The sequence below is a fragment of the Marmota marmota genome, unplaced genomic scaffold (assembly GCF_001458135.2).
Source record: "Marmota marmota marmota unplaced genomic scaffold, marMar, whole genome shotgun sequence".
Lineage (NCBI taxonomy): Eukaryota > Metazoa > Chordata > Mammalia > Rodentia > Sciuridae > Marmota > Marmota marmota.
In genome coordinates, this window is record NW_026000196.1 from 20,334,541 (window position 1) to 20,361,336 (window position 26,796).

A 26,796-nucleotide genomic window follows, 5' to 3' on the forward strand; every position below is an offset into this window, starting at 1 on the left:
TCAGGTTAGAGGTTGTCATCTGTGCTTCTGGTCAACTTGCTATAAGTCAGCAAGTTCCCATGATCCTCTCCTTGGCTCAATCATTTACTAGAATGGCTCACAGAAGGCAGGGAAACACTTTATTTAATACTAACTCGTTTCTTATAAAAGATATTGTATAAGAAATTATATAGGGCAAGTATATGGGAAGTTACAGGAGCTTCCATGTCCCCCACAAGGCCATCCACCCTCCAGGTACCCCCATTTTTTTCAGCAGCTGGAAGCTCTTGAAATCCTGTCCCTGTGTGGTGTTTTGGAAACTTTATTACATAGACCTGATTGATTACATCATTGGCCATTGGTGATCAACTCAACCTTTAGCCCCTCTCTCTTCCCCACAGTTTGGGGGTGGGGCTGAAAATTCAAGTTTTTTAATCCTGTGGTTGGTTCCCCTGGCAACCAAACTACATTCTCTGGCCAGTAGTTACCTCATTAGTGCACAAAAAGACACTTATCCCTTCAGAGATGCCTTGGGTTTGAGGAGCTATATTCCATGAAAGGCAAGGGAGTGAGGGACTGACCATAAAAATTATGTTAGTTAGCTTTCCATTATTGTGACAAAATACCTGAGATAATCTATTTATAAGGAGGAAAAATTTATTTTGGCTCACAGTTTCAGAGGTTTCAGTCCTGGTTGGTTGTTTCCACTGCCTTTGGGCCTGTGGCAAAGCAGAACATCATGGTGGGAAGCATATGGTAGAGCAAAGTTGCTCATCTCATGGTGGCCAGGAAACAAAGAGACAGAAAGAGTCTTGGATTCCCACATCCTCTTCAAGGACATGTGTCCAGTGATCTAACTTCCTTTCACTAGGCCTCACTTTCCTACGTTTCCACCAGCTTCCAGTACCATCAGGTTGGAGGCCCAAGCCTTCAACACAAGGGCCTTTGGGGAACATTCCAGGTCCAAACTATATTAGACCAAATACATATTTCTTATTATATTACAATATCACAGCATCGTCATGTAGGAGAGTGAAGGCTAATCCAGACAAACTCTTAATTTTCCTTGACACACAAGCTTTCACGATGACCTGGAAGCCTCAATCAATTGCAGAGTCTCCACAGGTATGCACGTGAGACCCTGAAGAGAGACCCATGAGGGTGTTTGACATGCTGCATGGTCTAAAACAGGCACAGGCTTTGAGTAGGCATGTCCCCTGGACCCATAGACCCCTCATCCATGGGGAACAGTACAGCTACAGGGAAGCCCCCAAACAGGGGCTCCTCTTGAGCTCTGAGAGTGGCCCTGGCCTCCACACAGTGAGTGAAAATAGGATACAGGTAATGAAGGGAGGGAGGACTTTAGAAAGAAACCCTGAGCTCTGGTTTCCGTCAGAAGGATGGTGCCCCCTTCACCACAATGAGCCTTCCAGGGAAATAGGTGGACATGCATTCTTTTCATATTAATTTGTGGTCATTGCATTTTTTAAATGTTTTTAGTTGCCAATGGATATTTTATTTTATTTGTTTATTCATATGTGGTGCTGAGGATTGAACCCAGGGCCTCATACATGCTAGGCAAGCGCTCTACCACTGAGCCACAACCCCAGTCCCAGGGGTCATTGTAAGTATTTTTTAAGTGGCATAACATTGCATTGTGTAGAAGGTGTCACAATTACCCCTCTGACCCTCTGTGTTAGTCAGCTTTCCATTACTCTAGCAAACACCATAAACAATCAACTTTTAAAAAGAAAAATGTTTTTTGACTCATAGTTTTATAGGTTTTAGTCCATTATTGGTTGGTCCTGTTGTTTGGGGCTGATGGTGGCACATCATGCAGGTGCATGTGGTGGAGCAAAGCTGCTCACCTCATGGCCAGAAAGCTAAAAACAGAAAGAAAGAGACAGGGATTACACAATTTCCTTTGAAGGTACAACCCCAATAATCCAAAGACCTCCCACTAGGCTCCACTTAAAAGTTCTACCACCTCCCAATGGCACCAACATAGGGACCAAACCTTCGACATATGAGCCTTTGGGGATCATTTAAGATCCAAACTATAGCACTCTCCACCTGCAGTCATTCTAATGTGTGGAACATGCTATTTGGAGGCCTGGAAAGAAGAGGAATGTGGTAGTGAGCTGGGGAGAAGGATTGCTCCAAGAAGAACCCTTGGCTGGTTTGGGGTGTGTGTTTTTTTTGTGGGTTTTTCTCTTAGTTTGTGAGAGGTTGAGCATGCCTGGGGCTCACAGGAAGCAGTCAGTGGCTTGAGAGAGCATTCTTGCTGTTTTTGCTCATGTGTGAAAGCTGCACTTCTAGAGGTTAAACCTCTGGGTGGCCGGAAGCCCTGACTGAGCTCAGGGGCTCCTTTCCTCCTTCAGCTGAATTGGCTCAGGCTGAGGTCAGTCATCAACAGGAAGGGAAAGGGAGTGCTAGAGCCCAGGGCTGGCCCTGCCTCACTGGTCAGCCTGTCGTCAGTCCTCAAAAACCCACTCTGGGCCTCAGGACCCAGGCTCCTTCACACAGAGAATGCTGAACTCAAGGACCCTGTCATCATAGGGGTGGTGAGAGCTGGCAGTGACAATCAGAGACAAAAGGACCAGGCTCTGGGTGAAGTCAGAACCTGAGTCCTGGCTGACCCCAGAAGGAGCCCATCTGGAGCCCTGTTGATGCCTCCTTCAGGGTATTGAAATCATGTTTTCTCATCCTCATGGATCCCTCAGCTCACCAACTGGCTCTTGCTGTGTGGGGTCAAGGCAAGGATGCAGAGTCCTGGCCTGGAGGAAGGCAGCAGGGCACACCCGTCCGGCAGCCACCCACCATCTGAAGTCACGTGCTTGCCTGCCAGGCGGAGGCCCACAATATGGCTTTGTGCAGCAGCTGGCTTCAGGCACACGTGAGTGTCTGGGGTAGCCCTGCATGGCCGGCGTGCCAGCCCTGGAAGACAGAGATGTCAGGCTGCGGAGGGAGGATGTGTCCTGTCCACCTGCTCCAGGGCCCACAGCCAGAACTCTTCAGGAAACACCTGGGTTGGCCAGTTTGCTTCAGGGGACACCTAGGAGTTTGGGGTGTGGGTAACTTCCAGAAGAGTCCTGGCCATCAGCCCTATCACAAGCAGGGCCTGAAGAGTGCCCAGCAATCACCCTGCCACTTAGCTGGACCAAATGAGATTGCCTTTGGGATTCTTGCAGAGCTCTCAGGTCTCGAATGAAATGAGAAAAAAAAAAAAAAAAAGAGAACAGCTTTATCAAATTTTATGATGCTGAATATTTCAACTTTTTTATGAGATTATTTTAACGTTAAAACTTCCTTTTTACATGAAGCAGTAATAGCAGACAGAGGTTGTTTTGTGACAACATCCTCCATTGGCAAAATAAAATGTTGACAACTCTATTTTCATCCCTTAAAAAAAGTTCACAAAGCCCCCCAAGATTGACTCCATAGCATTGGCTGGGCCAGCTGGGACACCCTATGAGAGCAATTGGGCAGTTGGTGGAGCAATTGGTGGGCAGTTGCAAGGGGAGGGTAGGGGGGTTCAGAGACCTCTGGGTGTGAGATGCCCCAGAGTTTTAAGGAGCTACATGGATGGAGGTTGGGGTCGGGAGCTCCCCTGAACATACACCTCTGGTCAGTCCTGTGCAGCTCCCTTCCAGCCCACAGGTACCAGGAGTGGGCAGAGTCTGGGATCCTGGGATCCAGCCTAACTCTCAGGAACACTGTGTGCAACCCTGGGCAGGAGGCCCCTCCTCATTTCTTCCCCTGGCAGATGAGGGTGGTGTTAGTGGTTTCTCTGCATCTTCCCATTTTGTAGCGGTCGGAGTATTGTCTTCAAACAGAGCATACAGAAGGAAGGAACAGGCTTCTTGCCTGAGTAATTTGGCAGGATCTGAGAAAAACAGCCATTCTTTGGCCACAGGGACTGTCCCTTGCCTCATGGGGGCATCCACTTGTGTGGGCAGGAGGGGACAGCCTATCCACCATGGCAGCCCAGCTGCAGGATCCTATCCCTCTGGGACTCTGCAGTTATATAGGTCCATAGGTCCATAGGACCTTAACATGGCCAAACCTACCCAGAGATCTTATTAGGATTGATATGTTCCTTAGAAGATGAGGCCACCTGGTCTAGCAGGAAAGTTGCTTCTCATTCATGGACATGTTTAAATAACAAGGGGAATGTCTGTTTGGATTCATCTTTTTGAATAACACAGTAATGTGTCAAACTCAATTTAAGAAGAAACACCTCAGATATTTTTAACTCCTTTTTGCATTGTATTTGCATGGAGGATTTCCCCCCACCCTTGGTACAAAGGATTAAACCCAGGGGTGCTTTACCACTGAGCTACATCGCCAACCCTTTTAATTTTTTATTTTAAGATAGAGTCTCGCTGAGTTGTTGAGTCTGACCTGGAACTTGCAATCCTCCTACCTCAGCCTCCCAAGTTGCTGGGATTATAGGCATGTGCCATTGCACCCATCTGCATGAAGGTCTTTAAAAATGCAAAGTCCCTTTTTACCTGGGACTGAGCCTCACAAGGTTTTTGACCTATTTCAGTACTATGTATAATAAGATATACCTGATTGATAAGGTTGCTTTTCCCAGACCAGTATAGAAAGGCTCCAGTCCTGAGTGGCTCCCTGTTCTGGAAACAACGGTAGTAACAACTCTGTTCAGGGAGAAATAAGTGAAAAGATGCCCTGGGCTTGGCACACCCTTCTGTGTTGGAGGCCATGATCCCTATGCTGGGACCCCCAAGCCCTGTCTGGCCTCAGTGAAGTTCTTGGTCTAATAGAAGGCCCAGTGGGCAAACAGAAACAGCAGTAAATAATCGCATAGTGCCCAGGTTGCAGGGAGAATGTGTGGGTGGAGCAGTCACTCAGAGCAGAAAAAGGATAGACAGGTGTATGAACCTGGGAAGGCATCCAATCAGGCCAGGGAGCAGCATGCATGAAGGCCGTGAGAAATGTGCATGCTACAAAGCCCAGTGTGCAGTCTGACTGGGAGGGTCACCTGGCTATGAGTCCAAATCACTGAGCTGCCAAGTCTGAAGAGCAAAATTCTCCAGCCCTTCTCTGGAGAGGGGAAGTCATGGCTATAGCCAGATATCGCTGGTAGATCACCTGGAGACCCAGGGTAAGGGGGTGTGAAGTGGCAGGTTATAAATGACTGGTAGAAGTTCAAATCACCTCTCTGAGCCAGTTTCTCCAGATAGTGCCAGGTGTCAAGGGGACAGAGGGGCAGCATTAGGACAGGCTCCAGAGAACTGTGTGCCCCGGGATGGCTGTAGTCCTTTCAGCTGCTGGGTGGTGTGTGGGGGGTGGGGGGTCCTTGCTGAGCCCTGGCCCAAAGGGGAGATGGAGTTGAGAGTGGAGTTCACTCATTGACTGCAAACTGGTCACCACTCTTGTATTATGCTGTAGGAGATTGTTCATCTCTTCTTACCCCTCTGTCCTTACCTGGGCACCTTATTTCTGGGACTTGTTGCTATGGGGTTCCAGAGCTTTCTCTGTCAATGAGTTGAGGAAACTCTGGTATCATATTCCATCTAAAACACCATCTTTCTAATCAGAATCAGAATGATCTGTAAATTTGATGCCATTAGAACTCAGATGAGAGTTGGGGGTGATAGGAAGGGGGAAGAGACTGTGGAAAAATAGATAAAATTCTCCTACACCAGCTGGACCTGCAGAGCTGTGAGCTTATGAGCATCTAACTGAGCTGGGGTCCAAGTTCACCCTCTCCAATCTCAGATAGGGGCACTGAGGCCTGAAGAGATCTCACAATTGTCCCCCAAACCTTAAAATGCCTATAGAAACACACTGAAAGATAGCATGTAAGCTGAAAGAAATGTAATCTTTAACCATTTCAATCAGAAATAGAGTCTGACAACTAAATGACAGATGCTTAATTTCTCACACTATTTCTTTCACTATGGTGGAGTAGATATTATTGGTTTGTTCAAGAACAGGGGATTTTGTTTTTGGAAGGGAAGTGGTTGTATAGCATAAATGAGACCACATCTCAAACAAGAATCTGGGGTAACCCTGGGCCCCTAAACCAAGAGGACTCACCCTGCTCATCTGGCCTCCTCATCTGATCCAAGAGTGAGATTGTGCCAACAGTCCAGAAGCCCAAGCCTTGCCCAGGTCTACCTGGCTGGAGGAGCAGCTTCAGGTATCTAGGTGAGGTGACCTCAGGCTCCTCTGAAGCCTTACTCTCTTCTCCTTACCCCCACTTTCCACAGGAGATAATCATCTGTACATACAGTTTGGATCTGGATGTTCCCTAAAGACTCATGTGTTGAAGGTTTGGACCCCAGTGCAGCAATCTTCAGAGGTGGAGTTTTTGAGAAGTGATCAAATCATGAGGGCTTGACCTCATCAGTAGACTAATCTATTGATGATTCACAGCTAGCTGAATGGATTATTGGGAGGTGGTAGGAACTATAGGAGGCAGGACCTAGTTGGAGGGAGTGAGCCCTTGGGGACTGTATCTTGTCCCTAGCTTTTCCCCCTGTTCTTTTACTATGCTTTTCAGCAACCATGAGGTGAGCAACTCTGCTCCACCATGGCGTCTCTGCCATGTTACTTTGTCTCACCACAGACCATAGCAATGAAGCCAGCCAATCAAGGATGGAAAACCTCTGAAACTGTAAACCAAAATAAATCTTTTCTCCTTGATGTTGTTTTTCTCTGGTATTTTGTCATAGCAATGGAAAACTAATTAACACATTATTCCTATCAAGATTAGAGAATGAGGGCTAGCAGGAATGTCTGTGAAAGGTGCTAAGAACATAAATTCATATCATGAGGGTCTCAGACTTTTCTCCAGCTGTCCCTACCAATAAATGAGAATAAATAAGGCCCAATAGGGTATCATGTGATGCTGCTTGCACAGGAGATTATCAGAGAATGTCATAGGGATTTTATATGCACTTCATCATACCTCTGTGATTGTTTTAACTATTCTTTAAAAGATGTTTGAAAACATTCATGGTTGCCTGTGGAGTATGGCTCACCTTCCCTGTCTATCCCAGAACTTAATTTGGGAACAAAGCTATAGACAAATAACTCTTCCCCAACTCCTAAACCCAGATCCTTTGTAGCCCAGCTCAGAGCTGTGACTTTAGACCCATAGTGCTCATGTGAGTAGGAGCAAGTGGGAAGGAGCTCCTGAGTGCAGGGGACACAACAGAGCTAATGAGCAACTTGTGGGGTGTCAGCAGTGGAGAGGGGGCCAGAGAGGCTGTTGCATTGATCTGGCCTGACCTGCTCCTGTTCTCTCTCATCTTTCCTCTTCCCCTACCCCAAGCACTACCTGACAACCTGCAGAAAGAAGACCATGCAGGAATATCTTCAGAAAGTGGCAAAAATGAAGATAGGGCTCTTCCAGGCCCCTGGTCCTTCTTGAGGCCCCGGTTAGCCTTGCTTGCTCCTGCCTGCCATATTGATCTATAAGGCCAGTCCCATCAGGGGAAGCAGAACAATTTAGACCAACCCCACAGGACAGGGGAGGGGGTTCCTATTAGGCTGGGGCAGCCACACCTAGAGGTCAGAGTTCATCTGCCTTTCTTTCAGGGTCAGGCCTTATTGGTAATGAGCACCCCATGATCATAGTCCACCCAATACAGCTACTGATATCTATCCAGCGTGAGGTCAGCTTCATGCCATTGGGCAATGCCAGTGGTCAGGTGGTACTTTCCTGGGAGAGACAGGGATGGTAGAATAACTTTGCAAGTGGTTTCCAAGGTTGGAAGGACTGGGGTGTGGGGTGAAAATGGGGGATTGGCAGTAGAGAGGTGGTTGATAAGCAGGCAGACTGCACCTGTAGGAATCACACCTGTGTTCATACACCTTTATAACTTGACCAAATTGCCCAAGGATATGTTCTGCCCAAATAAAAGGCATCTGCCTTCTTCCTCTTCTCGAGTTCTTATATGTTTTTCTGGAAGATGCTTTAATGATAGAAATTCAGGGTTGCATGAAGGCGTCTCTAATGAGGGTGATCAGGAATAGAAAAGGGTCTCTGTGGGTCTACTGTAGGCCAGAACCCTTCATTTTTACAGAACCCTGTGCCCCCTTCAAAGCCTGGCTTTCTCTCAATTTCTCCTCCCAGGCCTCATGGTGCAGGAGTGTTGGATCTTTATTTTACAGGGGAGAGGGTGAGGACGGGGAGCTATTGCTCCCCCAGATACAGACAAGCCAAACTGTGGCAGCCCTGCTGGTGGCCTGCGTTCTCCTCCTGTGCTCAAGGAGTTGCCTGCTGGCTGGAAATTACAACTGCCAGTTGTTGCCATGGTGACTGGTTGTGTTATTCCATCCTGCAGAGACTGAGTGCCCCGTTGCCCCAAAGGGTCTGTTTCTACTGGAGAGAACTTCTAGGGGCAGGGGGTGTATGTGTATGATGTGCTCTGAATGCTGCACCTCCTACCTATCACTCCCTGCCTCTTCCCAGGCTTTTGGAACCTCTGCCCCACCTCAGCAGGCTACCAGGGCCCCATCCCACTCCTTTCTTAGGGGCATTGCCAGAAGGCCACATGCATATTCTGTGCAGGGTTCTTTGCTTGCCTCCCAGCTAGGCATGATGTCAGCTCCCTGTATCAGTACACAAAGAGTGCCCTGGTTCTTGTTTCACCTGCAGAGTTCCCTGTTATAGTGGACAAACCATGAGCTGTTTAACCAGGCCTTGTACTTGCACAGTTGAGCCATGTCCAATTTCTGACTGGTACAAGCTATGAAGAATATTGAACATGTGTCATTTTGCTCTTGCAAGAATATTAATAAAAATAAGTTCCTAGAAGTTGCATTATCGGGAAATGAGTGTGTGCATTGTGTGCTGAGTACATGCCAGGCAACAAACTCAACATTTTATCTGGATTATTTAATTTCATCTCATCATTCCTATTCTTGTTTCACAGAGAAGTGAGCTGAGGCTCAGAAAAATTCAGAAACTTGCCAAATTACAGTCTGGGTTAGTTATGCAGTAGTACTGGGAGAGAAACTGGCTCTTGGCCCAGGACTCAGACCCTTCCATGTGGACACATGGGTCAGCCTTGGGCACCTGCTTCATCCAGTGGGCACTCAGCCAGTCCTCAGTCCTCATCACCTGTTCCCTAACCCCTGTTCAAGCTTCACACACACACACACCCAGGATCCATGAACAGGCCTTTCTCACAACCTCGAGGTTCCTCCTGGGGCCGGGCACTGGCCATCCCACTTTGAAGCCTTGACACATACAGTTCTCTTGCCTATGAGACTCTCCCCCATAAGATGGTCAGCCTGTCCTCAACCTGGCCGGCTGCATAATTTGAGATGATGTCTTCTGGCCTTTGCTGCTTTCCTTGGGTCCATTGCTTCCTGGCCAAAATGAGAGTCAGAGCCAGAATCCCAGGCCCAGCACAGAGCCAGCACAGGCTCACCCAGTTAGGCCCAAGGAAGAACAATAGGAGAGGCATGGCAAGCTCAGGGACCCAGGAACACACAGCCTTTTTCCAGCCCAGCTTGCTTCATCTGAATGACAAAATGGTTAGCATGCAGGGAAAGCACTCGCTGGTAACCTCCGCCTGTATTTGCATGACAAAAGTGATTGCCCAACGGCTCTCTGGAGCTTTGTTGAGATCTTGCAGCCTCGCTCCAGCAGAGCCTTGGGAGTTGTTCCCGGCACAGGTCGTTCCTGGGCTCTACAGCCACCCAGACCTACAAAAGCCACATTGTGAGGCTGGCAGCAGCTGCCAGCACCTGCTCCTTGAGCCACTGCTGTCCATGGGTGTGCCTGCTGCCCTTGCTAAGAACATGGCTAGCTTCAGACCCCAAGGTCATAGGCTTCATCCAGAACACAGTGATGGAGGAGGAACCTTACATGGTTCTCAGAGGGCCTGGAGAAATGGCAGGGCTGGGCAGTGATGAGGTAAGGACTCGTGGCTTTTGGCTTAATGAGGGAAGAAAACTGCATATCACAGGCGTGGTATGCCCATGCTGGAACACTGCATTATTTGCTCACAACAAAGGCTTTCCATGATCTTCAGATAAGGAAAGAGGTGCAGAAAGACTCACTAACTGGCCCAACATCACACAGCAGAACTGAGGTTTGATGGGCCCAGCCCTTGGCATGCTCCTCCTCTGTGGGCCTAGAAGGTCCTCTTTCACTTTCTGAGCATCTTGATCTTCTCTCTCCCTCCCTCACCACCTGTCATTATGGTATCCAGCTGCTTTGGTTGCAAACACATGGCCCTCTGCCCTTACAAAGCTCTTTGGGTTTCTGCCATCAGTAGGAATTACTTTCCTCAGGGAGCATTGCCTTCTGGCTGAGTGTAAGTCCCTGGCCCCCTAAGTACACCTCTCTAGTCCTGGACTGTGGTTGCTGGCCATATTCAGCCATCACACTAAAATTTCCTTGTGTCCTTTATGGACCCACAAACTCCTGTTAACCCTGAAGTCCCTCTTGAGTTCTACCCCTCTGGGTCCTGTGGGCCCCTGTCCTGACTGTGTGATCCTGCATACCATTGGCACCTGGTACCTAGCCCAGAAGCCATACCTTAGTGCTTACAATCAGTCAACACCTGTGGAACTAATTGAACTTTATACTCCAAATGAGAAACTTGCAGCCCCACTGACTTAAGAGAGAAATGTTTAACCATGTATGTATCTCTGATTAACCTAAGGGGCAAGGGTCACCCTGGCCACAGAAGCAAAGGCATGCCCATTGGGAGACCTTCTTGAGGTCTTCATAAAGCTGTGAACTGTGCAAGGAAAACTGTAGCGGGTGCATCGCCTGGGGATAGTAAGGGCAGAAAAGGGATTGATTACCACCCACAACTACCATGCATTGGAACAGCTGCACCTTAGACCTGGGAACAGCTGTGAGGGAAGGATTCCCCTCAGAGCCATGGCCTGTTCCCAAAAGACACAGCCAGCCTAAAGGGACACTGAGGGGAGGATACTTTCTCCTGTCTCCCTATGCCCTCCTGCTGGGATTCCCCATAGTCCAAAATCAACCAGAGAAAGGTCAAGCGAGTCCAAGATACTACCCAGTGGAGTAGAGTAGAGGTATCCCTGAAGAGCCTCAGATCATATCCCATAAGTGAAAGAAAGCTTGAGCCCAACTAGGGATAACATTATGGCAAGATGCCATGGCTGTGGGAACAATCAATTGAAGAGTGGGGCTGAGCTCAGGCATCAAGAGGAGAAAGAGGCCAATGTCCTCTCCCAGGGAGGATCAAAGGAAAGAAAGGGAGGCATGGGGTAGGCTATGGTGTGGGCTGGGCCTAAAGGATATAGTGAGAAGGTCCTGGTCACCATGAGAATCAAGTGTCCCAGCCCAAGACAGGCTCAACTTCGGGAAGGAGGCACTGAGTCTTACAGGGCCAAAAGTCTCCCATGCAGAAACAGTCAAATTAATGGGAAAAGACAGAGCAATACTGCACAGTTGGAGGGAGAAGGATTGACTGACCAGTGATCTCCCTTTAGGTCCAGGGGACCACCTGGAGGCTCTATGGGCTCAGAACCACCTCCAATAAGCTCACAATGAGCTTGAAAACCATATACCATCCTTCAGACAAATAGGCCAGCAATCCTCACCAGAAAAACTGGAAAATCTCAAAGAGGTAGGCAGGAGGTATGGAATTAGGAACATTTAATCCTCTGTTCCTTTCCACCAAAACGTTCTCCTTTTCTAGGTATCCAATTAAACTTTAATGAGCACTAGGAATTGGAATGAGTTTCCCATAGTATCTAGAGATATCAAACATGCTGAATTAGAAAGTAGGACTTCTAACAAGATCCCTAGTGGGGAGTGGGTGAGGGGTGGCTTGATCCAGTGGACCTCTCCAGCCCAGGCCACCTTCTGTCACAAGGGCTGGGGAAGTAGAGGTTCACTTTTTTAAAAACTCCACTAGAAATATGTGAATATTATCAAAACGGCCATACCAACAAAAACACTATATAGATTTAGTGCAATCTCTATTAAAATTCCAATGACGTTCTTCATAGAAATAGAAAAGGCAATCATGAAATTCATTTGGAAAAATAAGAGTCCCAGAATAGACGAAGCAATCCTTAGTGAGAAAAGTGAAGCAGGAGGCATCACAATATCATACTTTAAGTTATACTACAGAGTGATAGTAACAAAAACAGCTTGGTATTGGTAACACAACAGACATGAAGACAAATGGAACAAAATAGAAGACATAGAGACAATCTCACATAAAACAGTTACCTCATACTAGACAAAGGTGCCATAAACATACATTGGAGAAAAGATAGCCTCTTCAACAAATGCTGCTGGGAAAACTGGAACTCCATAAGTAGCAGAATGAAATTTAAAGCACAAAAAGTAAAATCAAGAATCAATAAATGGGATGGTGTCAAAATAAAAAACTTCTTCACAGCAAAGGAAACAACCAAGAGTGCGAATAGACAGCCTACAGAATGGGAGAAAATCTTTGCCACCTGCAACTCAGATAGAGCATTAATTTCCAGGATATATAAAGAACTTAAAAAACTTAATGCCAATAAAAACAGATAACCCAATTAATAACAGACACTTCACAGAAGAAGAAATACAAATGGTCAACAAATATATGAAAAAACATTCAACTTCTCTAGTGATTAGAGAAATGCAAATTAAACTAAACTACACTGAGATTTCATCTCACTCCAGTCAGAATGGCAACGATACGGCGGCAGGTACTTCTAGAGCAGAAATACAATGCTTTATGGATGGTGGCAGAGCAGCAAGAAGGAGGTAGGTCCCTGTTGGCACTCCTGGGTCCACTTCCCTAGCCCAGGAAAGACCCACCTTCAGACATCTGAAGAGGGGAGTCCCCATGTTGTTTAAGTGGCTATTGACTACATTCTGTTACTTGTATCTCAAAGTATTTCTAACTGATAAACTGGTCTTGGGAACAGAACAGAGCTGTGCCCTATGCCCTGGGTGTGACCTTAATGTGGCCCACTGTGCCTCTCAGAGCTGGTTTCCTTCCAGTACATTGAGATATGCTTCCCTACATCAAGGGTTGTCGTAGATAGCTAGAGCTGCTATAACAAAATATCACAGTCTGGGTAGTTTAAACAATAGATATTTATTTCTCACCATTCTAGGGGCTGAGAAGTCTAAGATTAAGATGCTGGATGAATAGGCATCCAGTATCTGCTGAAGGCTTTCTATTTGGCTTATAGATGGCCATCTTCTTGATGTATCCTCAAATGGTGGAAATGGCTCCCCCCCCACTTCTCTCTTTCTCTCTTTTCTGATAATGGAACTAATCTAATCATGGGGACTTCATTTTCAAGAGCTCCTCACCTCTCAAAGGCCCCATCTCCAAATGCCATCATATTGGGGGTTAAGGCCTCAACATATGAGTTTGGGGAGGCACAATTCAGTCAATAGCCATTTTGAGGGACACAAGTTAGTCAGTGGAGTCACTGAGAGGATTAGATAAGACTCTAAGAAGCCTGGTGCTTGAAGTCATCAATGGGTGGAAGAGTATATACTGTTTGCTAGTAAGTACCAATTTCCTCCAGAAATAATCCCCTAGTCTCTGCAGAACAATTAGAGGAGAAGGCAAAGAGTATTATTTTTTTGTTTTTAAAATTTCTGTTTCTTGTAAATAAAGTCTTGTGTGTGTGTGTGTGTGTGTGTGTGTGTGTATATGCACACATGTATGCTGGGTGGGGATGAAACCCTGGGCTTCTTACATGTTAAGCATAAACTTTACCACTGAGCTACATCCCAGGATAGGATGCTCATTTTTTTTCTTATCTTCTAGAAGGAATGGGACAGTGACGGGGTGAAGAATGATGGCTGTATGCCTGAGGATAGCCCTTTGGTTTGAGGTATTTCAGATTGAGGCCAGAAAGGGTCTCAGGACCAAATACCTCAAAGGGAGGAAAACCAATGGTGCCTTTGTCAAGGCTCCACTCTGTAACTTTGGACAGAGATGACAATGGAGTGATGAAATACACTGATCCCTGAGACTGCCTGCTGGGAGACCCATCCTTAGGGCCTTGCCCAACCTCATAGGATTGAGGTGGATGGGCTCCATGAAAAGATCTAAAGTGGAGGGTTTAGGGGTGAGAGTGTAACAATCCAGTTCAGTTGATAAAGAAGAAATGTTTGGCTAGAAAAGAGATTTGGAGGTCATTTCAAAAAATTTAAATGTGGTCTGCATATTATATAATGTGAAGAAATTAACAATAAAGTTCTTAAGTGCAATAGAGGCTCTGTGGCTACCAAGGAGCAAGTCCTTAATTTTGGAAGTACATATGGGTAAAATGTCATGATATCAGCAACTTATTTTCAGGTGCTTCAGGAAAAAAAAAAAACTAGATAGATAGATAGGGAGAGAAATAAATCAACATGGTAAAAGCACAATCACTGGTGAATCTGCATAAAAGATGTTAAATATATTATATAATTAAAACTTTCAAAATAAATGTTGGGGAGGAAATCAGGAGCTATTTGCCTCTATGCTGTGGTTCCTCAGTTTGAGGGTGTGTGACCTGGACAGTCCTGGAACTCTTGCCCATACTCTGCCTTGTCACCCCTTCTGCTTTCATGGGGGGGTGTCTCCTGTGGGCCAAGCACTCTGCAGAGCCCTTATCGACACTGAAGTAGCTGTTTAGACACCCTAGCAAGAGAGGAAAGAGGATATTCTCTATTTTAGGATGAGAACTCCAGATGTTTGAGGAAATCCAGCTGGACTCCAGTGTAGCACCCTCTACCTCTGTGTGGCCCACCTTATGTGCTTCCTTGGCTCCAGCTGCATGCTTCTCACTTTGGTCCTGCCCCTTAGCAGATTGGATCTAAGATGTCACCCAGACATTAGGCCAATTGCTTCAATGACCAGAGCCAGCAAGGTAGTCTGCTCTGAGAACCAATAGAAGGGCTGTATGTCTGCTTACAAGATCTCCCTTGGGTGATCTGTCCCTGAAGACTCAGAGGGTCACAGAGGATGCTGAAGCTGAGTGGCATGAGAATGCTGGGAGAGGAAGCCCTGAGGGTGAGAGACAAAAGGAAGAGGGACAAAAGCCAGCAGAGAAGAGTGGCCAAAGGGTCTGCAGGAGAAGAAAGGATAAAAGCCAGGAGGGGAGGCTTTTCTTGACTGTCAACCAGGTGATCCTTTCTTACAAGCATTGGAGCATGTGATTGTTATCCTCCCATCCCATCCCACCTCTGTCCCTCCAGGCCCTTCCAGGGGACCTCTTCTCATTGTGTCCTTGAGAGGGGCAGAGCCCACCCTGGACATTGTCCTAGGAACCCAATACAGTCCTGCTGCAGGAAGAGAAAGCCCTTTTTTCCACTCCCATAAAGCAGCCCAAAGGTGGGCTGTGGGTTAAGTCTGGCTGCTTCTTGGCCCCTGGGGCAGCCCCTGGAGTCTCAGCAAGGCCTTGGGTAGGTTTGGGAAGCAGGTGGAGGGAGAGTGGAAAGTTTGGCCCTCTCATCCATGGTTTCTTTGATACCATAAGGGGCTGGGCCCCCAAATGTAGTCATAAGGCATGCCAGCTGCAAGGGAGACTGGGCAAGTGAGGGATTTGGGGCTCTTTCTCACTCTCCCAGAGAGGCCCATGGGGAGACATATTTGGGTAGAGCCAGGCTCTCAGGAAGGGTCATCTTAGTCTTTCCTTCTGGGAAGTAGTCTTCAGTGCAAACTCTGGAACTGACTCTTGGGACACAGAAATCCCTCTCGTGCTAGGAAAAAATTTCAGTGTATACAGTTCTAAAGAAGAGACCTGTTTCAACTTGACACTTGTGTGATTATATTTTACCTCTAAAATTAAAAAAAATATCTATTTTCTCAAAAAGAAAGTTGGTTTCCTAGAGGGACATTAAGGGGCTGGTTTGTGGCATTTCTGGTTTTCCTAATGTCTTATGAATGATAATAGAAACAGGCAGCATCAAATTGTAGCACAATGAAAACTTGGGCATGATAACTCCCTGCCGAAGACTGTATTTCCTAAAGAATGCCACAGTAATGAATCCTGTTCCAATGCCCTTCTATAACTCTGCTACTCCCATTAAGAGATGGAATCTATGTCCTCACTTCCCTTGAACCTGGGTATACCCTATGACTGCCTGATCCTTACAGTATTGTGAACATGTTGCTATGTGAATTCTGAATGTAAAATTATAAACATGCTGTGCATTTCCACCTGATCTCTTGGGATAGTCACTCCCAGAATATAGCCAACCATTGTGTGAGGAAGGCGAAGCAGCATATAGAGAAATCCACTCATAGAGAAACCAAAGTCCTGGGCTCACAGCCTAACCTGAACTCCCAGTGAACAACCAAGACTCACTGGCCAGCCACGTGAGTGTGCCTGTCCTGTTGAACCTCCGCAGCTGCCTTGTGTGAAGGAGAGAAGAGTCATCTTCTCTAAACTTTGTTCAGATAGCAGAACTATGAGCAAAATAAACAGCAATAAATGTTTTAAATCATTAAGTTCTAAGTGGTTCTTTTGAAACAGCTCCAGACAGCAGAGTTGATTTGCCCATTTCCCTAGACCTGTGGTGGCAGAAAGGAGACTTGAGGACTTCTGACTATAGTTCTTCTGCTCCAGGTTGTCTGAGCAGATATGTGTTCTATCTGACAGTGGAGAGGACTGATATACTTCCTTCTCTTTCTGGAAATGAACCCTCAGAGATCACAAGAGTCATATGTCAATAAAAGTGACTTGGTATTTTAATGACCCTAGGGTTCTTCCAGGCTAGCCTGGACCCTCAAAAAATGACATACTCAGCTAAGAGCTTCTTTCGTTTAGCTCCCATATGACACACTGGATTACAGCCCCTCCTTGACTCACTTGGTCCTGCACTCCAGGAAGACTTCAATGATATTTTATTGTATAATATAGTCAACATGGTGGTGTACACCTATAATCCCAGCTACCTGGGAGGCTGAGGCAGGAGGCTTGCAAGTTAAAGGACAGTCTAGGCAACTTAGTAAGACCCAGTCTTAAAATAAAAAATAAAAGGTGATGGGGATCTATCACAGTGATAGAGTACCCTGGGTTCAATCCCCAATAGTGCAATAAATTACTAAATAAATAAACAAAATAAAATTTGATCTTACCCAATAACTTCTGTTTATACTTTACTAACCTGTGATTCCATCAAGAGAGCCTGAGAAATGTAATATTTTAGCCAGGCATCTTGCTGTTTAGAATAAAATCACAGGAAGTAGGAAATAATAATACTTGGTAGATATGGTCATTTTTAAACATATCCCCAGTTTTGGGACATTTTTTTTCCTTCAAAAAGTAGAGTCTAATACCCCTTCCTTCAAATCTGGGCCAGACCTGGTAACTCAGAAGACCCAACTAAAGTAATATGGAAGAAGTGATGCCAAATGACATCTGAAGCTAGGCCATAAAACCCCAAAATATCCACCTCTTGGCTCTTCCTGTTTATCACTAGCTCTAGGTCAGGAAAGTAACTGTCATACTGTAAGGGCACTCAAGCAACCTCATGGAAAGACACACGTGGGCAGGATTGAAGTTTTTCCACTAGCAACCATGATCAACTTGCTAGCCACGTGGGTCAACCATTGCAGGAGGCATTCTCCAGCTCAAATCAGGACTTTTAAGTGACTGTAGCCCCAGCAAATGTCATAACTACTATCTCACAGGATGGACCCCAAGCCAGAATCTCCCAGGTTAGCCACTCTCAAATCCATAGAATCTGTGAGTGTGGCAGTAAATGTTTACTTCCATTTTAAGCCTCTAACTTTTGGGTTATTTTGTTATTCAGTAAACAATTAGCAAGGGTTGTCACAATGCATTAAAGAAGAAAATTGGCCTATCAGATTGCAGAAAAGATACAACGATACAACAAGAAAGCTGTTGAAACATGAGGAAAGTTATCAGAGGGAACGGGTCTGAGATAGTCATACTCCTTATCCTCTCCCTGAGGAGGAGAAGGTTATACTGCAAGGACTCCAAATGGACATTGGCAATATGGGAGGGTGTGTGGAAATGGGCATCCCTCCTTGTATCAGAGGCGGCTGTGAAGAGGCAAAGTTCATCATTTGGTGTTTCACCCGGCAGCATGAGCACCAGGAAATCTTAGGTCAGTCCTTAAGTCAAACACAGGATTGATCAAATTGTCTTGAAGCTGTCTTGGCTCATCCATGGAGTACAGACCTCAGACCCATGGCCATCCTTTGTTTGCATCTCCAAGGGTCATTTTCCTTTGATTAAACATTAGGCCAGTAGTTTCTTATTTTATAGGGACCATATTTACTCTAGGTACTATTGTTGAGTGTATTAATCTGTTTTCTGTTGCTATAACTAAATACTATGGACCAGATAATTTATGAAAATTAAATAGCTCACAGTTCTGGAGGCTGGGGAATCTAATACATTGATGCCAGAATCTGGTGAAATCTGGTGCGGCCCTTCTTGCCTCATCATTAACATGGCTGAGAGCATCACATGGTAAGATAGAGCAAGCTAGTCAGAGAGAGCTTGCTTTTATAACAAAGACAATAATCCATTCATTAATCTATTAATGAATTAATCCATTCATTAGACTCTGCTTAATGACCTCCTAAAGGTCTCACCTTGCAACACTGTTGCATTCAAGGCCAAGCTTCCTTCCCCACACATGAAATTTGAGTTCACATTCATAACATAAAACAGTGTAACAAACAGCCCCAAACACAATGGTCTAAAACATCAACCAATGTTTCTTTGAATCAGAAGTTTGAAAGGGGGTCCAACTGGGATGGTTTGTTTCTGTTCCACCTGGGTTCAGGATCTTGGCTGGGAGTTCAAGAAGACTGGGCAACTCAAACAGCTAAGGGCAATCTTATCCCATTGAAGAGGAACAGTTAGAAGGCCCACTTCCTGTCATTCACCAGAGACCCAATGCAGAACATTCAAAGGACCTCAATACATGGTTTCCAGAGGGAATTATTTCTGGACTTTCAGGAAATGACTTCAGGTAAGAGATGGAAACCTCTTGGCTGTTCTCGAGTTACCTGAAGTGTGATTAAATCTGATTCATTTTCAACTTCTCCTTTCCCTTTCCTTGGGGGAAAACATTTCCAAATGTCACCCCCTCCTGCCCGAATATCAATAGAACTGATTGTACAGCTCTCTTCTTTACAGATGAAAGAGGTTTCATACCTCAGAGCAAATGGAAAGCTCCCAAACAGAGAGACTCAAATAGAAAGAAAACTCACATTACATTTTGAAAATATTTTAAATCAACTTGTTTAACTTTAGAATTGGGTCTAATAGATACTGACTCATACCATCCTACCTAAGAAGCCCAAAGCCCACAAAACCAGTGAACATACAGAGGATTTGAAGGATTGAGGATTTATTCTCTAGCTCCAAGTTAACAAACAGACCATGTGTGCCCAGGCTGAAGAGTTCGACCTGACCACAAGGACCCTGGCAGTTCATTTCCAGAGGCACTTTCTGAGATTTTTATGATACTTAAATAACTCACTCACTTCAGCTCTAACAAAAAAAGAATACTGCTTCATTTGTATCTGCCCACTAATGCCAGCCAGCCTTCAGTCTCAGATGCACAGTCCTGGATGCAGATAGCTAAGAATTAAAGGGAGTCGTAGTCGACATTGTTCATGGAAAATCCTCTCAATCCCATTAATGGGAATACTCATTAAACAGGATTCCCTTGAGAGCCTAGAGAGGACCAACCCTGCTCTTATTTAATTGACTTGATAAATCCCTACATTAATTAGCTAGTGAGTAGGGGCTCTATTGTGAAGTGACAGGACACTAGGCTGAGAGTCTGGGCTCTGCATCTTGCTATTGGTGGCTTTGGGAAAGTCTTTCAGCCTGATAAAGGCTCAATTTTCTGATCTGTAAAATGGAAAGAAACAGCACCTTCCATGTGGAGTTTCTATGTGTGTTAGTGAGTCAAGTGAGCACTGATGTGTTGGGACTTATTGCTGTTAACCTCAGGCTTAACAAGGATCTGAGTTGAAAGGATAAAATGTAGTATTTGACCCTGAGCACCTGCAGAAGTGGGTGGGAATTTAGGGGGTGGTGCAAGGGAAGAATACCTGTTACAAATGGCAGATGACCATGGAGTGAGGGAGGAGAGAGACACACAAGGACTAACAATTGTCATTGAGACCAGATGCCCTCCTAGACCATTATGAAGGAGGATGGTAACCCATGTCAGTTGTCATGTTTGGAAGTGAAAGCCATCTGCTCTGGCTAACCTGGATGGGACTATCCAGCATTGTAACAAGCTCCCTTCACACATTAGTTGCAGACATTCTAAGTACCTCTCCAGTCTTTAGATGGCTTGGTTTCAGAAGCATTTCTGGTTTTAATCTTTCCCTGTGTAAACGTGCACCAGATGTGAAGTTAGCTTTCATCATTTAGAACTTGATGAATTATTTTGCCCTCTGGAACAATTGGAGATGGGACATGAAAACAGTTTTCTAACTCACCCCCATGTAATTGTTATAACAGAGCATGGCTTGTTCTCCTTGTTACATGTCAAACTATTGGCGACTGAGATGCAGGCTTCAACTAGAAGTTCCTCAACCAATAATCTAATTCTGGTATGGTCATATTTCAGGGCAGTAAAATGTCTGAGATCAAAGTCTTCTTTGAATTGAATAATCCTTTAGTGACATTATGAGTAACTCAGGAGACAGGTAGAGGAGGTAGGAGAGTATATGGGAGATTCAAGACCTTAGGAGCAAGCCCTGGGCTACTGGGTGAGGAGGTCACTGCTGAAGAGTGCTGAGTACTGACATTAGGAGATGTCCTGGAAAAACCTATCCATCTTCCACTCCAGGCTGTGTGTTATGAGCAGTTGCAAAACTACAGTCAGTGTGTGCCCTGAGAAGAAGAGAGGACAGTGCTAAGAGTAGCATCTCTCAGCCTGGCTGCCACCAGGAAGCCAGTCCCACAGAGTAAGACTACAGAACAAAATGCAACTCTTATCGCACCTGGTACAATGTCCTCACTCCATATACTTCCAGTTGTTCTTGTTTACCTTCCCTGCACCATCTTCCACCTTCATATTAGTTAAGGTAATCTAATGTCCAGTAACCCCATACTATGGCTCAAGCGTAGAGTCCAGAAGAATGTTCTTGGCCAGATTTAATCCTTATGTCTAGTCCTGGGTCTATTTGGTGGCTCCAACATCCTCCAAAGCTATGTGGTCATAAACTTCCAGCTAACAGAGAAGAAGATGAAATATGGGGACTGCTAATAGTTTGGATCTTGAATGTCCCCTAAAATCCCCAGGGTGGTGGTATTGAGAGGGGATAGGAACTTTAAGAGATGAAGCCTAGTGGGAGGTCACGGGTGAAGGGTTGTGGAACCCAGCCCTTTTCTCTCTCTCTTTTGCTTCCTTGCCAAGAGATAAATGGTTTTCCTCTGTGCTTCTGCTATGATGTACTACCTTGACACAGATTCAAAGGAATGGTATCACTGGGACCCCCAAAACTGTGTGCAAAATGACTTTTATTTTTATAAGTTGATTATTTCAAGTATCTGACATAGTAATGATAAGCTGATAATACAAAGGCTCAACCTCTTCAAAATCCTAATGCAGAGGTATTGGGATGCTCCTCTGATCATTTGCAAATGTTTAGAAGTTGGTCGCTGGGTCACACCTAACTGCAAATGTTCCTGGGAAGCCTTGTCAATTACTGCTGTTGACAGAGGAGATGGATCTCAATGGGCAACTAATAATCTCTGATAGTTTTGATCTCAGTTTTTCCTTACATCAAAGTTATACAGTCATTCCCATAGGGGATTGGTTCCAGAACCCCCAGTGGATGGATCCAAAGTCCAAGTATCCTCAAGTCCTTACATAAGATGGAGTAGTATTTGCTATAATCTATGCACATCCTAGATACTTGAAATCATTTTTAGATTATTTATAATACCTAATGTAATATAAATGCCACATAAATAGTTGGTATACTATTGTTTAGGGAATAATGCTTAAGAAGTCTATATGTTCAATACAAATGTAATTTTTGTTCAAATAGTTTTGATCTATGGGTGGACTGAATATTTGGTTGTGGAATGAATGGATACTGGGGGCCAACAGTACATACAAATGGCATTGTCTCTTTTACCAGACTGTTTCTGGGACTCATACAGTATGTGTATTATTTTTCCATTGTTGGATAACAAATGACCACAAGCTTAGGGGCTTAAGATAATAATCTTTATTATTTTATGGTCTGTAAGTTAAAAGTCTGGGCATGATACTGTTCTTTTCTGTTCAGGACCCCATGAGACTAAAATCAAGTTGCCTGGGCTGTGGTTCCCATCTGGAGCTTGGGGTCCTTTTCCAAACTCATTCAGCTGTGGTAACAGTCTATTTTTTGTGGTTGTAGGCTGAGGTCCCCATTTCTAGTTGGTTGTCAGTCAGGGACTACTCTTATTTCCTGCCTGCATTCCTTGCCATGTCACCCCCTCCATTGCCATGTCATCCCCTCCAGTGTCCACTATAGTGGACATTCTTTTTGTCAAAGTCAGCAATGGAGCATCTTTCTCAGTTCAAATATCTGTCATGCTTCCAATTTTTCTAACCTCCTTGTCTCTCTGGACTCAAACTAAAAGGAATAATGTGATCAGCTCAGATGCACTGAGATGATCACCCTATCTTAATGTCAGCTGATTAGAGAGCATAATCACATTACAAAATCCCTTACAAAAACACCTAGGGTATTAGTTGACTAACTGGGAGTGGATATGTATAGACTAGGGGCAGAATGTTGGGGAATCTTAGAATTCTGCTCACCATAGCATCACTACTTCTAATTTTTCCAATTTGCGGGGGCTGTCTACTGACATCTCATTATACAAATGTGGACTTCTTTTCCTCCCACTCCCTCCCTTGTGCCCACCCAGAGTGTCCCGTTCCTCCATGAGAATGATGTGAAAAAGTTGATTTGGTCAGGGTTCAGTATTGATCATTACCACTATGAAAACATTATCTGCAACTGAGCCAAGCAGGCAACTATAGTGGACATTCCTTTTGTTTCTTTGAAGCTCTTGCTTTTCTGTTAATTTAGTTTTTTACCTACTTATTATTTGAATCCCAAACTCTGCCAGTTTTCTCAATTCAGATCAGATTGATGCTTCCCTCAATAGCTTAGCTCCTGGTCTTCCAGAGACAGCCTGCTGGCTTCCTATGAGTGGGAAGGTGTCTTAGTCTGTTTGGGGTTGGTATTACAAATACCATAGACTGGGTGGTATTAACAATTTGCTTCTCAGTTCCTCAGGCTGGTAGGTACATGATCAAGCCTAGGCATCATGGTTCATAGATGGCTGTATTCTTATTATAACTTCATATGATGGAAGGGGCAAAGGAGGTCTCTGAAGTCTCTTTTGAAGTACACTAATTTCATTCAAGAAGGCTCCACTCTCATGATCTACTTACCCTTCCAAAGAGTCCACCTGCAAATATCACAACATTTGGGCATTAGGATTTCAACATATGAACTTTGGGGAACACAAATATTGTCTATAGCAGATAGTCCATGTGACCAGTTACGAGCAAAAGAGATGTGTGTCATTTCTAGGCCAAGCATTTAATGGCCAACACAAGACCATCTAGAAAGTCCTTTTCTCTTCTGCCATATTGTCAGTTTTCCTGAGAATAGTGCTTTGTTAATCTGGGTACTAGGGTGAGGGAAATGACACAGAGCAGAGTCCCAAGCATCCTTAATAGACTAAAAATTAAATTTTGATATGATAAGCAATATCAAAACTTCTGGAACTATTTGTAACTGTTGCATAACGTAGCTAATCCTGACTGATACAAAGAATGGCAACCAAGAATGGAGTGGTGCTACATAAGTGGCACTGGCTTGAATGCTGATCAGTGAAAAAACAGATTTTTGGACGCATGGTCACCCTCTTATTGAATGGTATAATATTTGATAAATTGCTATCTGGGATAGCTGGAAACGTTCAGAGAAAAGACACTAAAGGTGTTATTCTATCATCAAAGACTGAGAAACTCAGAATACCTGCAATTAAGTTGAGAAGGAACCATGTCTTGAAAAGTACTGAGAGTAGCTATTAACAATACGGCTAAGAGAAATTAAACAGACCAGGTAAGGGATTAACTAGAATTTTGAGAAACTATAGTTGTGCCAAAAAATCAGGAACCAAATTAATACAGTCTGTGGCTAACAATTAAATCAACCCTAGTCTCTAACCTAATACATTCCAAAAGTGGGCTGAGAGAACTGCTCAGCTCCCAAAGTGTTGAAAGCCATCAACTTTGTGACGATTCCAGACCAAAGGGGCATATTCCCCAATGTGCAGTTAAGGATACTGGCAAAGGAAGAACCTCCTGAGGATGGAGTGAGGGGCCTAAGAACAATGGACTGGCTGTGCTTCCCCAAAGTAGGATTGACACTATTCTAGGAACATTCTTGTTTCAGGGTAGGAGGCAATATCTATACAGCAAGATTTCAAGATTGTTGTGGATACTGTCTGCTGCATGTCTCCCTTTCCTCCATTTTCTGAATTGGGCTGTTTTTTTTTTTTAATTTTTTATGATTGTGTCTCTTTGCCCACTGTGCATTGGGTATGTGTATGGAGAAAGTGTATTTGTTCACTTTTTATTGTTATAACAAAACAGCTGATGTTGGGTACTTCATGAAGAAAAGAGGTTTATTTCATCCAAAGTTTTAAAGTCCAAGATCAGGTGACCCCATCACAGTATAGCAGATAAGATCATGGTAGAAGTGTGTACATAAGAGAGCACATGGTGAGATAGGAGAACCATCCAAGGGTAAGATTTCCTTTTTATAACAACCCATTATCCTGGGAATTAACTTATTGTGAGAGACCAGCATTAATCCCTTCTGAGGTTGGTACCCCAGTGACCTAACCACTTTCCACTAGGCCCCACCTCTTAAAGGTTCCACTACCTCTTAAAACCATCACATTGTTGACCAAATCTCCAGCACATAAACTTTTGTGGAAAAACCACATCTAATTCATAGTGATGGGGGAGGGGGCAAAAATTATCTCTGTGTCATATATCTCTAGACAAAAGAAACCACCTAAAGAAACTAATAAGCCTTCCACACAGGTCTGTACTTTGAGCTGGACACTGATGACCCTTGTCTTGAATCCTCATTATCCTGTCTCTGGCCTCCAGATCCAGATTAAAAAGGCATATGATATTGGATCAGGCCCACCTAGGAAGGGGAGAATATGTTGTGTATGGGGGAAAGATGGTATGAGTAACACCTCTGGGTGGATACTTTCCCTCTCCCTCTGCCATGGTAGCTGGCCCATTGTAGACAGACTGCTCTATCTACCTGGTATTCCCAAGTATCTCACTATGAACATGTCACATGGCCAGAAATAAGCCTTTTGAAATTCACTGATTAGGCCAGCTTTTATATGGCCTTTATCACCTCTTGCAGAAGCTTCTCAAAAGCTGAACTGCCCTAGCCTGGGTTGCTGATGCTCTGCACCTGCAAAGGCAGCTCTTACAAGGATTTCCTCTGCCCTTAGCCCTGTGTTGAATGCACTGCTTTCTCAATTACATGTCCCCCACTCCCCATCTCTCTTGTTTTACTTCATTTTGGTGAACCATAATCTCTGATAGCTTCCTACCAAGAGAAACAATGCATGGGAGGGAAATTTTTTTGAGATCTCATGTATCTAAAAATACAGTCACACTGCATAATGATGTTTCAGGTCAATGACAGACTACATATATGATGGTGATCCAATATAGTTACAAAGGAGCAAACAAATTCCTATCACCTATGACATGGTAGCTATTATAACATGATAATATAAATGCATTAGCTGTGTATATGTGATGATGGTAGTGTAAACAAACCTAGCATACTGCCATTCATATAAAAGCATAGAACATAAAATTTCACACACAATAGTTATTTTTTTGTGTGTGTGGTGGGGGGTGGTGTTGGGGATTGAACCCAGGGCCTTGTGCATGCAAGGCAAGCACCCCACCAACTGAGCTTTATCCCCAGCCCCATACATAGTAGTTTTAATAAGTGATTATGTTACTGGTTTAGGCATTCACTATATATTTTGATCATTATTTTAGAATTCTCTTGGTTACAAAAAGTTTATTGTAAAAATAATGTGTTAAGTCAGCTTTGTTACTATTAAAAAATACCCAAGAAAATCAATTTAAAAGGAGGAAAGATTTATTTTGACTTACAGTTTTGGAGGTTTCAGTTCAAGACTAATTGGTCCTGTTGCTTTGGGTCAGTGGTGGCACCATACATCATGGTGGGAGCATGAAGTAGAGGAGGGAAGCAAAGTAAGAGGAAGAGAAAGGGTGAGAGTCCCATATTTCCTTTAAGGGCACATCTCAAATCACCTAAGACCTCCTATCAGTCTCTACCTCTTTAAGAGTCCACCACTTCCCAGTATCACCATGGATTGGGGACCACACTTATCAAAAGCATTGCAAATGCCAGAGCTACACTAGCAGCAAACTCATTGATATGTTGACCATGTTTCTTCAATGCATCAATGGGCCACAGGGAGTGATTGACCTAAACCAACCAGGTTTGTTTAGCTCACTTTGTGATCACACAAAGATGAAACTGCCTAATGATGCTTTTCTCAGAGTATGCCCTTGTTAAGTGACTCATCACTGTACTTAGTTTGTAGTTTGGATGAGTGATGGTTGGAAAATAATTTTCCATTTCTCAAGGATTTATTTCCTTGATTTCTAACTTCTACTTGTTATTCACAAGCCTACAGCAGGATTCTGATCCATCTTGTTTGTATGTAACCTGCTGGTAATGTGAAGACATTTTTGTACCCTGTATTCTGAAACAGTGATATGGTGCTGGACCT

General features: G+C 44.5%; 2 long non-coding RNA genes across 2 annotated transcripts in view; one reads left to right on the plus strand and one right to left on the minus strand.

The window, feature by feature from the left end:
* LOC125612513 overlaps positions 1 to 8,457 on the plus strand; it is an 80,097-nt gene extending 71,640 nt beyond the window's left edge. The window contains exon 5 of the long non-coding RNA XR_007342938.1: positions 6,222 to 8,457. This is a non-coding gene — a long non-coding RNA (uncharacterized LOC125612513). The remainder of the gene's footprint in view (positions 1 to 6,221) is intronic.
* LOC125612514 lies at positions 98 to 26,790 on the minus strand. The gene is made up of 2 exons (XR_007342939.1): positions 26,150 to 26,790; positions 98 to 1,862 (listed from the first exon to the last, which is right to left on the minus strand). It is a non-coding gene; the product is annotated as an uncharacterized LOC125612514 (long non-coding RNA).
* Positions 26,791 to 26,796: the final 6 nt, after the last annotated feature.